The 13,472-nt window shown below is 49.5% G+C and overlaps 1 protein-coding gene across 7 annotated transcripts in view; it reads right to left on the bottom strand.

Moving 5' to 3' along the window:
* LARP1 (La ribonucleoprotein 1, translational regulator) overlaps positions 1 to 13,472 on the bottom strand; it is an 81,998-nt gene that overhangs the window by 28,751 nt on the left and 39,775 nt on the right. The window contains exon 1 of one of the 7 annotated variants that reach the window (XM_058544670.1): positions 11,566 to 11,584. The exons of the other annotated variants lie outside the window; for them this stretch is intronic. The gene's annotated coding sequence lies outside the window, so the exon portion shown is untranslated. Of the gene's footprint in view, positions 1 to 11,565; positions 11,585 to 13,472 lie in introns of those variants that run through there. 7 annotated transcript variants of the gene reach the window in all.

Here is a 13,472-nt window from a genome sequence, read left to right as displayed (position 1 = left end):
AATGGCGAGTTCACACACCCATCTCCTCTATAATTTCACACCAGAGAAGAAAGGAGGCTTTGCTTTCCAAGTGCTAATTCCTGAGGCTATGGCCTCAACCCTCAGCTTTCTGCCAGAGCCTTCCCCTGGCAGAGAAACAAGTGTCCTAGGCACTGCTGACTCCCAGAGGAACCCATGACCCAGCCCTGCCTTGACTCAGAGGCAATGGATTATTTGAAATCAGTGCTGGGTCCTAGTCCAGATTCCAACACTTATCACTTGTAGAACCTTGGGACACTACCTACCCCCTCCCCAAGCCTCACATTCCTCAACTGAACAAAAGGTAGTAATATTAGGTCTAGAGGTATGAGGGGAGAGAAGGCAAGATCTCAACCACTGAGACTGCTCATCAAAGCAGGGGAGGCCAGCAACAAGCTGTGGTCGTCATGATACTACCAAGTGCAGATAACCCATAGCAAGCACTTACTAGAGGCCATGTGCTGTCCTAACACGGAGTGAGCTCCTCTAACTGGTCTCGTTTTACAAATAAGGAAACCATGGCACATGGTGGAAGGGTTATTTGCCAAAATCACTGCCAGCAGGTAGAAGAGCGTTTGAAGCCACGCAGTCTGACTCTAAAACCTGTGCTCTTAACCTCTAGGAGGAGGGTCCAGGTTACCTCCTCGCTACGGCCAACGGGGCAGGCCCTCAACAGCAGGGCTGCAGGGGCATCATTCTTTACACTGGGAAAAACCATGGCCCACTCCAGGGAAACCTAAGGCCACAGAGCAGGGCAAGTGACACTCCTAAGATTGAATGCCAGCAACCTGACAATCCCTCTCTCCGCTATCCAGAGACAAGCAAGGGAAACTGCCCACAACTAGCTGAAGCCTCTACCTCTGCCACTCTGGCAACCCTGTGAGGAAAGAGGCATTGCTTCCATGCCCACCTCCCAGTTCCTCCACTCCTGCCTCTGCCCCAGCCACCACCATCTGCCTGATCTGCAGCTCAGACCTGACACCATCTAAGGGGAGGGTGAGGTAGGCAGGAAAGAGAGTCTGGAAAGCCTGGTGTATTCTCAGCTGTCACCCAGCCTGGGGATAGGGTGGAGTTACAGAGGAGGAGCTTGGGGACCACAGGCCTTTCATCCCACCCCCACTGACCCTAACACTCCCCAGGCAGGAACACTTGACAGAGTAAAAAGAACACCAGGTTAACCCTCCTCACCTTGTTCCCCAGTTCTCACCGCTGCCGCAGCTGCTACCACCTCTCAGAGGCCTCTCTCTGCCCAGCCCTCCCACCCCGATTTACCCCAGACCTGCCGATGAAACACAGGAGGGGGCTGAAAGGTGCCCTTGTGGGGAGGAGTGAGCAGAGAGAGAGAGAGAGAGGGAAACCTTCAGAAAGTCAGACCATCTTGAGGCTCTGCTCAAAGGAAACTGCCAGCCAGCAGCCAGCCCAGGAGCACAGAGTCCGCGCCCCTCAGCCTAGGAGGAGGGGCAGGGGCTGCTGGGCTCCAGTCACATGATGCCGCCCAGTCCAGCCTAGCCTGGCCAGCCCGCCCAAGTGGAGGGGCAGAGGCCGCCGGGCTCTGGTCACATGATGCCCATGGTGGCCCAGGCCCAAGCCCAGCCACAGTGGACTATCTTTAGCCGGCGGTGACCCAGGCGGCCAGGTATCTCCACTCTCCCTGCCCAGACATGAACCCTGCTGCCTTGGGGTGGCTGTGGCCACCCCCACTGCTGGTACCAGTCCCTAAACTCCTGCCCAAAAGCTAATTAATACTCACTGCTGCTGAAATATATCAACAGCCAGTGAAGTGCCTGGCCTCCAAGTGCCAGCTCCCTACCCCAGCCTTTCAGAAGAGCACACTTGGCTCTAGACAGAACAGTAATAATAATAACCACCTTTTACTAGGTACTGACTAGGTGCCAAAACCTGATCTAAGTTGCTTTCTATGTGTGATTTCACTTAACTGCCTCAAGAAGTCAACATTATTCCTGTTGCTCAGAAAATGAAACTGAAGGAAGAGACTTATCCAAGGTCACACAGTATACATTCTGTGTGACATTATTCACAGATCTCAGCATAAATTCTTCTCCAGGAAGCCTTCTCTGACTGTCCAACTAGCAATTCTGGATCAAGTTCTAATTCAGTCTATAATTGGGGGTCTTCAGAGCACTCACCACCCCCTGAAATGGTTGCATTTGTGTGCATCTCAACCCCACCAGACTAATCAATTACTAAGCCCACACCACATCCTTGGCAACGTGCCGAAGCTCTTGACACACAGTAGCTCATTTATTTTTCACAACTACTCTAAGATGCAGGTAAGATGATGATGATTCTCAGTTTATAGATGAGGAAAACTGAGACTCAGAGAGGCTAAATGACTTGCCCCAAGTGACCTGGCTACTAGGTAGCAGAGCTGGGACTGAAACCCAGGTACAGCCTGACCCGACCTCTGGGCTTTACCAGGCTGTAAGACACCCTAAGTTGAGAATGACTGGGAGCTCCATGCAGGTAGGGATCTTTTCTACCTTGTTCACCGGTCCCTGGAACCCAGGATACAGCCTGTACATGGCAGATCCACAGTAAATATTTGCTGAATGAAGAAATTTACACAGGTATGGGTGCTTCTCAAAGAACTTCCAGAGCATTCTCTTCTAGGAAGAGAGGTTAATTATCTCTTTGCATTACGACTGAACAGCACAGCTGTGCAGACTGGCAGCCCCAATCCCTCTGGAGTCTAGACCTAAGCTCTTTTCTCCTCAGAGTTGGAATCAGTGTGCTTCAATCTAAATACCAGGGGCCAGCTGTGGGAAACAGAGGACAGGGAGGGTGTGCAGCAGACAAAACAGCACAGGAGCTCCCCAGAGGCCCTGGGGCCATACCATAAATCACAAGGCTGGCTGGCAACCCTGCTGAGCTGGGAAGCACAGGCACCAGCTGAGGGGGCAGCACCGACTCAAGGGCAGCCAAGGCTCCACCCCAAACACCGGCTTAGTGTTGCCAGAGCTTCTGAGTTTTCAAGAAAAATGGAAAAGTAAAGTTTGTATCAAAGAGAAATTTCCTGAATTCTAAATACTGTTAATCAATTCACATTTAAAAAACCCTTCTTCGAGCCATATTCAGCTTGCCGGCCCCTGTGTGCTCTCCTAGGCCCTGAGGGACAGGCCAATCACCAGGCAGCTGGACCCTGGATTCAGGAGCCAATCCTCAGGCAGGCTTCAAGGCACAAGTAATGCTCCGCTGCCTGCCTGCCTCCCCTGTCCTGATGAGGGGAGCTGCTGACTCAAAGCTGCTTTTCCCCTGTCCCTGGTGGTCACCTACCGCCTCAAGTAATGCAAGCTCATTTTTTACTGCCCTAAATCTGGGGAGTTCTCTGCTGCAAGAGGCTTCTGAAGCCCCAAGAAATTACTTTGGATTATTCCTGTTATTGGAGTGGAGAGGCTGAAAGGGACTTGAGAACTCACCCATTGTTCAGACAGGAAAACTGAAGCCCAGGAGGGACCAGGCTGTGCCCAAAGTGACCAGCAAACTGTTGTGGAGCTGGCACTGAACATCAAGTTCCTGCCTCCTGATCCAGAGCTTTTCGCGCAGGTCGGGAAGCCAATTTCCCCACTCAACAAAATATGCTCTATGCACAGGTACACCCACTCACAAGGTGGAGGGCAGGGCCTCAGGGACCCAAGCATTACAGGAACTTGCTCCCCACAACTACTGATGGTGCCTGTAACAGAGTCCCGGAACATCCCTCTGTTTTTAAGGAAAACGACCTCTCACATGGAACTGGAATGCATGACAGAAAAGGAGGGGTGCTCTGGTTGAAGTGGATCTGGGAGGCGAGCCCCACTTTCACCTCCAACTTTACTTCTTCCCACTTCTCCAGAGCAGGCTGAGCCTCTCAGCTCCCTCTGGAAGGCATGGGGTAGGCAGGCCTTCCCTGGAGGGTCTGACCAGCTATCTATCCAGTGTGGCAGATTGGACACTGTCACTAACCCTCGGTTTCCTGCTCTCTGAAATGACTAAGCCCTAACAGCTCCAGCCCTGTAGGCTGGGGACACTTGGTAATCAGAAAACTCCAACAGAAATGAGACAGACTTGCCAGGTGTCCCAGAAGCAGATGAGGAGCTGGAGTTCTTTTTTTTTAAAGATTTTATTTATTTTATTTTTTCCCCCCAAAGCCCCAGTAGATAGTTGTATGTCATAGCTGCACATCCTTCTAGTTGCTGTATGTGGGACTCAGCCTCAGGATGGACGGAGAAGTGGTGCCTCGATGCGCACCCGGGATCCGAACCCGGGCCACCAGCATCGCAGCGCGCGCACTTAACCACCAAGCCACAGGGCCGGCCCATGGAGCTGGAGTTCTTGAGTACAGACTAGTTCCCCCAATCTAGTTCAGCCGGCTGGCCTTGCTCCCCAGAAGCAGCTGATTTATTTGCCTCTGTTGCTGAATTTGGGCCAGCCTCAGAGGTCCCTTCAGCACTACATATAACATCCCAACTGGAAAAGAGCAGAACCCTGGGATGCCATGGATGTGGAGACAGTGGCTGCCCCACTGGCAGACTCCCCACCCCTGCTCACAGATGCTCTCAAGGCACCAGTAGGTACCCTACTCCGTTCCCTTCCCGTACCCAAAACGTACCCCACCACCAATTTACTAGGCCGCTGGGCTAAGAGGCAGGACAGAGCAGCAGTTAACAGCACGGATTGTGAAGTCCACAAGAGGATATTCTAACCACCAGCGGCCGTCAAATAAGTAACGCACAAGGCCAGAGGAGATGGTCAAATCTGACCAATCCCTCATGAAGCTTCTAACTCAATAGGCATAAACTGGGCCACACAGGAATGAGGGCCAAGCAAGCAGTTTCATGAGGAGGCAGAAAGGCACCTTACATGGAAGAGCCTAGGCCAGACTTTTAACATCTTGTTGATAGCTGCTAATTCACAGGATTGTTTAACAGCCTAAATGAGGTCATAGTTATTAAACACAAAACTACCATAAATGCATGATAATTTTTTATCTTTGAGGCAATTCTTGAATCTGCTAAAATACACCTAATTAAATTTGAATTTCAGATAAACAGCAAGTAATTTTTTAGAATAAGTGTTTCCCATGCACAATTTGGGACACCTTTTACTAAAACAATTATTTGCTATTTATCTGAAATTCAAATTAAACTGGGTGTCTCATATTTTTATTTGCTAAATCTGGCCACCACAGGAAGGACGGACCATTGCCCCATGTTCCGTAACAGTGGAGTAGTGCCCAGAGCCCTGGGCTAGTAGTCAGAAGACTGGATGCCAGTCCTGGCACTGGCACTACAGCCCCTGCTGTGAGAGGTTGGCAAGAATTCCCCTCCGGGTGTCTTCAGTTTCTCCATTCAGAGGCCTGTGGTTGGGGCAGGGGGATCTTGTCATCTGCAGACCGTCTAGTCCTAACATCCTTTGATTTTATCCTTACACTCACTGATCACCCTATCCACAACTTTAGATGAAGCCACCTTTCCAGGGGGACAAGCAACCTCCGAAACCACTGCAGAAGAATTATCCATCCTCTGAGGAGCTTATCAAAATGTAGATTCCTGGGTCCCACCCTCCAGAGATTTTTGCTCAGGAATGGTGGGGCCAGGAATCTGCTAGGTAATTCTAAAGTAGGTTTTCTCTGGACACACTTGGAGTTATTTTGATTTAGCCCAATGGGTGTCAACTGTTAATTCTGACAAGCGTTACCCAGAACCACAATACATTTAATATTTTAAAATCAGGCCTGTACTTCTTAAACCAGTAGTGGGTACATGGGTTCTTGTTTTACTATGTTTCTTTTTATTTTACATTTATGTTCTTTTGTATTAAATATTTAATAGTTTCTCGAAAAGAAAAATAAATGGTAGAGCTGTTCTGATGGAAATGGAGCCCAAGCCGCCTTCCCACTTTACCTCCCACTCAGCTGGAGTTCCTGAGCAGAAGCCTGTATGAAAAACCCTCATTTCACAGCTGTGGAAACTGGGACCAGCGAGCTAGTAGGCTTGCAATACCACTTCTGTAATCTAAGAACACGTAGAGGTGAGGGACAGGCTTGGTTAAAATGCAGATTCCTGCCTTCCCCCAAGTTCCAGAAATCAGTTTGGGGAAGGGGGCAGTGCTTGCACATCTACTGTTTTAACAAATTTCCTGTGCAATGCTGATGCCAATTAATTTCTGAGAAATGAGCTGCCAATAAGTGAGGAAGGGACCCTGGTCTTCAACCTCCAGTCCAGAGTCTCATGCCTGCAAACAGGAATTAACTGGCTCATAAGAGCAGGAGGCAACATGTTTTAATTACACACACAAACAGCAGCCAGAAGAGGGGTGCATGAGGAGCTCACCCCCTCCACTTACCCACCAGGCCAATCTTCAGCATCAGGAACCAAGACGGGTCAGGCCAAGAAGCCACAAGCTGAGCGTCTTGACAGACATGAGGTCACAAAGGATCAGGCTGGGCTGGGCTTGGGGTTTAGTTTCACAAGTTTCCAACTAAGACTGTGCCAGCCAGAAGAATGAAGGCTCTGAAGAGAGCTGTCTCTCTGGCTCCTCCTTAGAGCCAAATAGCCTCTACTGCCTTACCCTAGGCTTTGCTGTTTGCTCACCCAATGCCCTGAGGTCTGGGTCCCTTAAATAATAATGGCTAGCACACACTTACTTACATTGACCTCAGACCTTCTGCTGTGGGCCTCTGTGCATTATATTTCTTAATCCTCCCAATGGCTGAAGGACTATCCCAGTTTTAGAGGAGACTCAGAGGCTAAATGGCTAGCCAAAGGTCACACAATGCGAAGGTAGCAGACATGAAGGGTCTGAAATCCCAGGCTACCTTAGGCCCAGTGTCAGCACTGCAGCAGACAGACACTAGGTTCTTTAGGTCCTCAAAGGGCTCCAGCTGAAGCCTGCAGGCCCTACAAGGGAATGAGGCCACCAGCACAGAATCCACTTCTCTAAGCCTATTTCTTCACCTGCTAGGCGGTGATAATGCCACTCAGCACAGGGGAAGAAGGGCAAAGCACAATCAGGAATCAAAGCACTGTTTATTGCAAAGGCAATGCTCCAGGGCTGCCTGCAACCGGAAGGCCTGGACGCTGGCCCACACCAAGCCCAGGAGAATTTTGCCTCCTCCAGCAGATCACAAAGGGGAGCATGGAGGGAACTGCAGAGACCCTATAGGACAAAGGATAGGCAGGAGAGGGGAAAGCGAGGTAGAAAAGCAGGGGTTTTGTATAGGCTCTGCTCCAGGGCACAGGGGAGAGCTGAACAGAGCTTAAGCCACCCATCCAGGTAAATTACCTTTCCTTACCCTTGGTGACCAGGGCTACTCAGCTCATAAGGTACTCCCTCACCCATCACTGCATCTAAGTCTCACAATAACAGTTTGAAGAAGGAAGGGTGGAGGTGGTTCTCCCCATATTACAGAATGTAGAACTAGACACACTGAGCTTCCTGGCTTATCCCAAGAATATCAACTGTTTTCTGAGATGCCAGCCCTGGGCTCCTGCCACTCTATCATGAACCTTGACCATTGGTGACTTGGCTATTGAGGGGTCTGGGTGCCACGTACTGGGGAAGTAATGGTGAACAAAAAGTCCCTATCTTCTGAGGGCTCAGTTTAGATAAGGGCTAATCTTAACTCCACCTGTAATTGGTTGATCTCAACTGCCCGGGATGCTGTACTGATGTTCCCTGGGCAGTCAACAGGCTCAGGAAAAGCCTGAGATCAATTAGTACTGTCTGCTGTGGGCAAGAGAATGGACAGCAGCCACAACGTTATTTATAATTCCAAATTGGCAATGACTGAAAAATGCTCTTCATCTCAACAACTATTTAGCCCATGCTATGTACTATGGATACAGAAATGCATAAGACTGCCAAGGGTCCAGCCCATGAAACTAATGGCTGATGTGACAGCTGGGTGATGGTAGGTTCTATGCACTTTCCCTCCACGGGCCACTCTGTCCTCACGCCAGGTAAGACCTGCAACCCTCAGGCCCGGGTTCTTCCAGAGGGATTAAGTCAAGGCCCAGAAGGAACAAAATGCAGAAACACAAGTGACAATTACGGAATAGTTGCCCCTGTGGAAAGAGCACTGGGTTGGGAGTCAGGAAAACTGCCTACTTCCCCAAGGTCAGCCTGGATCACCCTCCTTCACCACCAGCAGCAAGGCGGTGCAATGGTTAAGAGCCTGGGCTCCAACGGCCAGGGTCAGTCCTGACTCTGTCACTTCTACCTCGGTGACACTGGGTCTGTAAATGGAAAGAGTTTCTAACCTATTGGGATTGCGAGGATTAAATGAGTTGGTATTTGTAAAGTGCTTGGAAAAGTGCCTAGCACATAGTAAGCACTCAATACTTGTAAGCTATTATTTTGAAGTTTACAGATGTCTCTAAATATCTGATTAAGGCCACTGACGAAGTTTCCCACCCCATCACCAGCTCACTGGTGGGCCTATTAGGTATCCCGTCCTGGATGTTTGCTTAGCTCCCCCACTCCTCTCCATGCTTTACGCTCTACCTTGAATAGCTCATCAGTAAGGCAGAGTGGAAGGTTGGGCCTGTTTTCAGAAAATTTAGAGCATTTCTGGGCAGTATCTCCTCCATTTGGGCAGGCCTTCCCCGGTCTTCTCAGGGCTCAGGGTGCGTCAACGGCTGGCCCAGTGTGGAGGAGGGAAGATAGCTGAAGGCTTGTGTCTGGAGGACCAGGAGTGACAGTTTCTGCACTGGATCTGCCTTGGGGCTTGTGCTACTAGGCCTAGTCCTCTTCTAACTTCCACTCCTGTAGCACTAAGCATTCGAAGGGCCTCCTGTTTCTCTTTCCTTGAAGGAACAAGGCATGAAGAGAGATCTAACACGGGCATTGTGATTCCCCTGGTGCCACCTGGGAGACTGGCCAAGAGATGGCCTCAGTTTCCTGTAAAATAAGAAGCAACCAGATAGCTTCCAAGGCCCGTGGACTCTGGCCTTCCTCAAGTCTGGGATCTCCAAAGAGCTGCCACCTCAGGGGGCAATGGCAGTGATGATGCAAGTCAGGGGGTGAGACAGGGAAGGCCTGGAATGGCAGAGAACATCCCAGAGCAACCACAAACCCAGCTACAGCCAATGGGGAACTTTAGCAGCCTCTCCACTCCCAGCCAGCAGTGCGGCATTCCCAGGCTGCCACTGCCCTCACACCCCTTTCCCCAGCAAGGGCCTCCCTCTCAGTGGACAAACTGCTGTGCCCACAGCTCCTGGACAGAAAGGTCAACAGAGTCAAATATCTTTTAAAAAATGTTTATGGAGCTACTATTGAGCCCTTATATGATCTCTGTCACTGTGCTAAGTGCCTCCCTTACAATATCTTACTTAACAGGAAGACTGATGCTTATCTTTTTTTTACTCTCCTGAATTTTTTCCTTATTGGTTGCACTTTAAAGGGGAAAAGAAAACCAAAACTGGCGCTGCCAGTTTTTAACTCTGACCCTGGGCAGGTCCCTTAACCTCCATCAACCTATGGAGAAGGAATTTCTCCATAAAACGGGGCCAACTACCACCAATCACAAGGACACTGTGCAATATGAATAAAGAAGTGTTTTGTAAAGTCTAAAGGGCTATTCCAAAGGCAGTACCAACCCTTTCAATCCCAGGAGTAAGACTAGACCGCAGGAGAAATCAAAGGATGGTGGCTTAGAATCCTCAGCTCTGGCAGGCGCCATCTTGGACAGTGTCCCACCTCAGGGCAACAGAGCTCCCAGAGGAGTGCAAACCAAGTCACCTCCTCATTCCCTGAAGCAGGCCACTCCCAGCCCGTGGAGACTTGGCTCAGTGCTGCTGGGTGCTACAGTGATGGGGGAGGAAGCCCAGCTTCCCTGAATCCACCCAGATTTCAAAACCCCAATCATCAATAATCAGTCCCCTTTACCTGAGGGCTAATCCAAGGTCTGCTGCTCATCCCCAGCCCTCCTATGAAGGGGCAGGGGTGGCCAGCAGCAGGCTGGTGATACACCTAGACGCCAGCCCCGTTTTACAGGCACAGATTTGGGAGTGAGGGAAGAGGAAAAAAATGAAACCAGGCTCCTACAAATCTCAGACCTGCTAAAGAGTGAAGTTATGCCACAAAAATGGCCAGGTATGAAGCACAGACCCCCTTGCACTAAGAAGACAGGACTGTTTGACAAAGAAATCAATTATTTAGATATTTCTAAGTCGCAACCTCACCCAGGCCAACTCATGTCTCTTTCTGTACCCACTCTGGCCCAGCTGGTCTTTTCCCCACTGCTAGCCAGCCTCCACCCCTGCCTGGGAGCACCCACCCAAGTGGAGGCCTTTGCCCACCCACCACTGGTTTCCTCTTTGTACTTTGGCTAGTTGCAAATCCAAGCAGTAAGCTCTTGGAAGGCAGCTGAGTGTGGTGGAAAGAGCACTGAAATGGGCATTGGAGTGCTTGTGTTTTAAACACTGCATCCCTATAGGGCAGCCTGGGTCAGCAGCTTCCCCTACGTGGGCCTGCTTCCCTCAGCAGTGTGTGCATGCACGTGTGCATCATACATGCAAATTCTGGACCGGGCTCAGTGGTCTCGGATCAACTCCAAGTGCCTGCAGGGGGCAGTGAAGGAGTGGAGGCTTCACAGGCAGCAGAGCTGGGGTGTGTGTGCCTGCCCTCGCAGCAACATAGCACTGGCCAGTTCCTTAACCTTTCTCATCAGGAAAATGCTACCTTTCTGACCAGAGCTGTTTTGAGGGTTACGAGAAGATATGTGGTCTTGAAAGCCTATGTTTCTAGGTGGGAAAAACAATAAGGTTCACAAAATATTATGATCCCATATGTTTTAAAAGGTGTGTGTGTGTGTGTGTATAGTATATATGCATGCGTGTATACACTCATAAAGAAAGTCTAGAAATGTGCTGTCCAATACAGAAGCTATTAGCCACATGTGGATACTGAGCACTTATAACGTGGCTAGTCCGAACTGAGAAGTGCTTTAAGTGTAAAAGACACCAGATTTCAAAGACTTAGTACAAAGAACGTAAAATATTTCACTAATAATTTTTTATATTGATTATATGTTGAAAACAATAATATCTTGATTAGCTTGGGTTATATTATTTAAATTTACTTCACTTATCTTTACTTTTTTAAAACATGGCTACCAGAAAATTTAAAATTATATACTTGGCTTGCATTGTATTTCTATTAGGCAGCACTGGTCTAAAAGGATATGGAATCTTAGTATTTATGGTGGTTAGTGGGACAGATTATGAAGGGATTTGTTTTCTCTTTGCTAAAACATATTTGGACATTTTTCTACAATGAATTGGTGTTGCTTGAGTAAACTGAAAAGATTTCCCCACCAAAAGAAGTTAAAAGGCCTGAGACATAATAGTATTTCCCACCCCCTTTGGTAACCAAGAGTCAGAGAGCCTCCCCCTGCCTGTAGAGAGCCACTCCCCACCCGCTGCCACTGGCCCAGAGGCCACGCCTGAGAAACCACAAGGTCAGCACAGCTCTTTCCAGCAGGCTGCACGTGGCCTGACGGAGCTGAAGAGGAACATCTCTGGGGGAAGAGGGGCCAGGGCTCACCAGCAGGATCAGAAGTTCCAGGGCCTGGCCCACACCCACTCAGGGTGGCCAGGGGGGCAGAGCTGGAACCTCCAGGCTGGGCCACCAGGGCTTTGTACAGATTCATGTTGTCTGAAGATTTGTGTGAGTCCTCTTTCAGAAACAGTTTTCCAAGTGGGGTATGTATACTTCTGTGGTCTAGGAAAATGCAAAGCCAGATGATAAGTAAGGCAGGAACTCTGGAGTCAGTCTGCCATTGGCCAGAATCCCAACTACTTACTAACTACAGTCATGCGCCGCATAATGACATTTTGGTCAGTGACAGGCCAGAACTAAGAGAGTAGACAGAACTAAGATTAGTTCTATACAGCCTAGGTGTGTAGTAGGCTATACCATCCAGGTTTGTGTAAGTACACGCTAGGATGTTCACACAACATGGAAATCGCCTATCAACAACAACGCATTTCTCAGAACGTATCCCTGTCATTAAGCAACGCGTGACTGTACTGCGTAGCCTTGAGCAAACTACTGAACATCTCTGAGTTCTTGTTTTCTCATCTGTAAAATGAGGATCATAATTGTAGCTAGATCCCATAGGGCTGTTGTGAAAATGAACCAAGATAACAAATGAGATGCGTGTCGTAGCTCAGAAGTTTGATAATCATATGAGAAGTAGAGGGTCTGAGAAAGTCTGGCCTGGCTCCCTGGGGCATCTGTCCTCGACAAGGCAAGCTATCCATGAGGCAGATTCTAGGACACTCGACTAAGCCCATGGACATGATAAAGGCACACTGGCGACGGATGAGCAATGCATTCATGAGCACGGGATCCAATCCCTTCGTACAAGTTGTGAGAAATGAAGGTCAGGTCAGGAGAAATGAGAGAGTGGGGCTGAAATCAGAACTTGAATCCCCAGACTTTCAGCTCAGACAGCTTGCTCTGACCTCGCTCTGAAGACCTTACCTGAAGTAAAAAAGACACTGCAGTTCCTGACAAGAAGTCAGGAACAGAAAACTGTGCCACAGAGAGCCCATGTCAGGCCCATTCCCCACCCTCAGGCCCCACCATCCCTGCCCCAGTTCCTGCTGGTGCCCCCACGCTGTTCACCCTCACCCTCACTCCAACTCTACCCCGGGGCATGGAGCCTGTCCAGGGGAAGCTGGTCTAGGCAGGGAAATACCAACACTCCTCCTGGCTCTGGGGCCAAGAGAACCAGACTCAGGGGAAATCCCTGCCTGCCTCAGGCCACCCTTCTGATTAATGGGCACAATACAACTAATTCAGCTTCTGGACAGTGTGAGACGAGAGAAGGAACTAAGAAACAGCAATCAGAAAACTTCCTCTTTAAGTGGCCTAGTCTTGGGGGAAAACAGTAAGTTAGTTAAAAAATCAGCCCAAGTCACTATGCCATCATCCATTCCTTTCCATCTCTTTCCTGGACTCCCGCAGAAGTCTCCAAGGAGTCTCCCTGCTTCCAACCTGGCCTCTTCCTGCCCCCTACCCCAGTTCGTTCTCCACAGAACAGAGTAATCCTAAAGCAGAAATCACATCATGCCACCTCTGTCACTGCTTTCAGAACAGGATCCTAACTCCCTAAGCTGGCCTCCAAAGGCCTCTTCCTTCTGATTTTTTGAGCCCCTTGCCTCTCATTGGCACAGGCTTCTCCGTCTGCTCCTTGGAGAACTCTACTTACCACCTAGTACTTGCTATTCCTACAGGCTAGAATGCTCACCACCAGGCTCCTAATCAATCCCATCCTGGCTCACCCTTAGAGGCATTCCCTGACACCCTGATTGAAGCTGTCCCTAGTACACCCCCAACACTTCTCTATTACACTGCCTTACCGTGTTTCTTGCACAGCACTTACCACTGTCAGAAACTGCCATGTAGTATTAAAGATGGCAGCAAACTGACACTCCTCCATTGAA

This window comes from Diceros bicornis, chromosome 1, assembly GCF_020826845.1.
Source record: "Diceros bicornis minor isolate mBicDic1 chromosome 1, mDicBic1.mat.cur, whole genome shotgun sequence".
NCBI lineage: Eukaryota > Metazoa > Chordata > Mammalia > Perissodactyla > Rhinocerotidae > Diceros > Diceros bicornis.
Note: the sequence above shows the minus strand (reverse complement) of the source record. Positions and strands in the feature narration are given on the sequence as shown.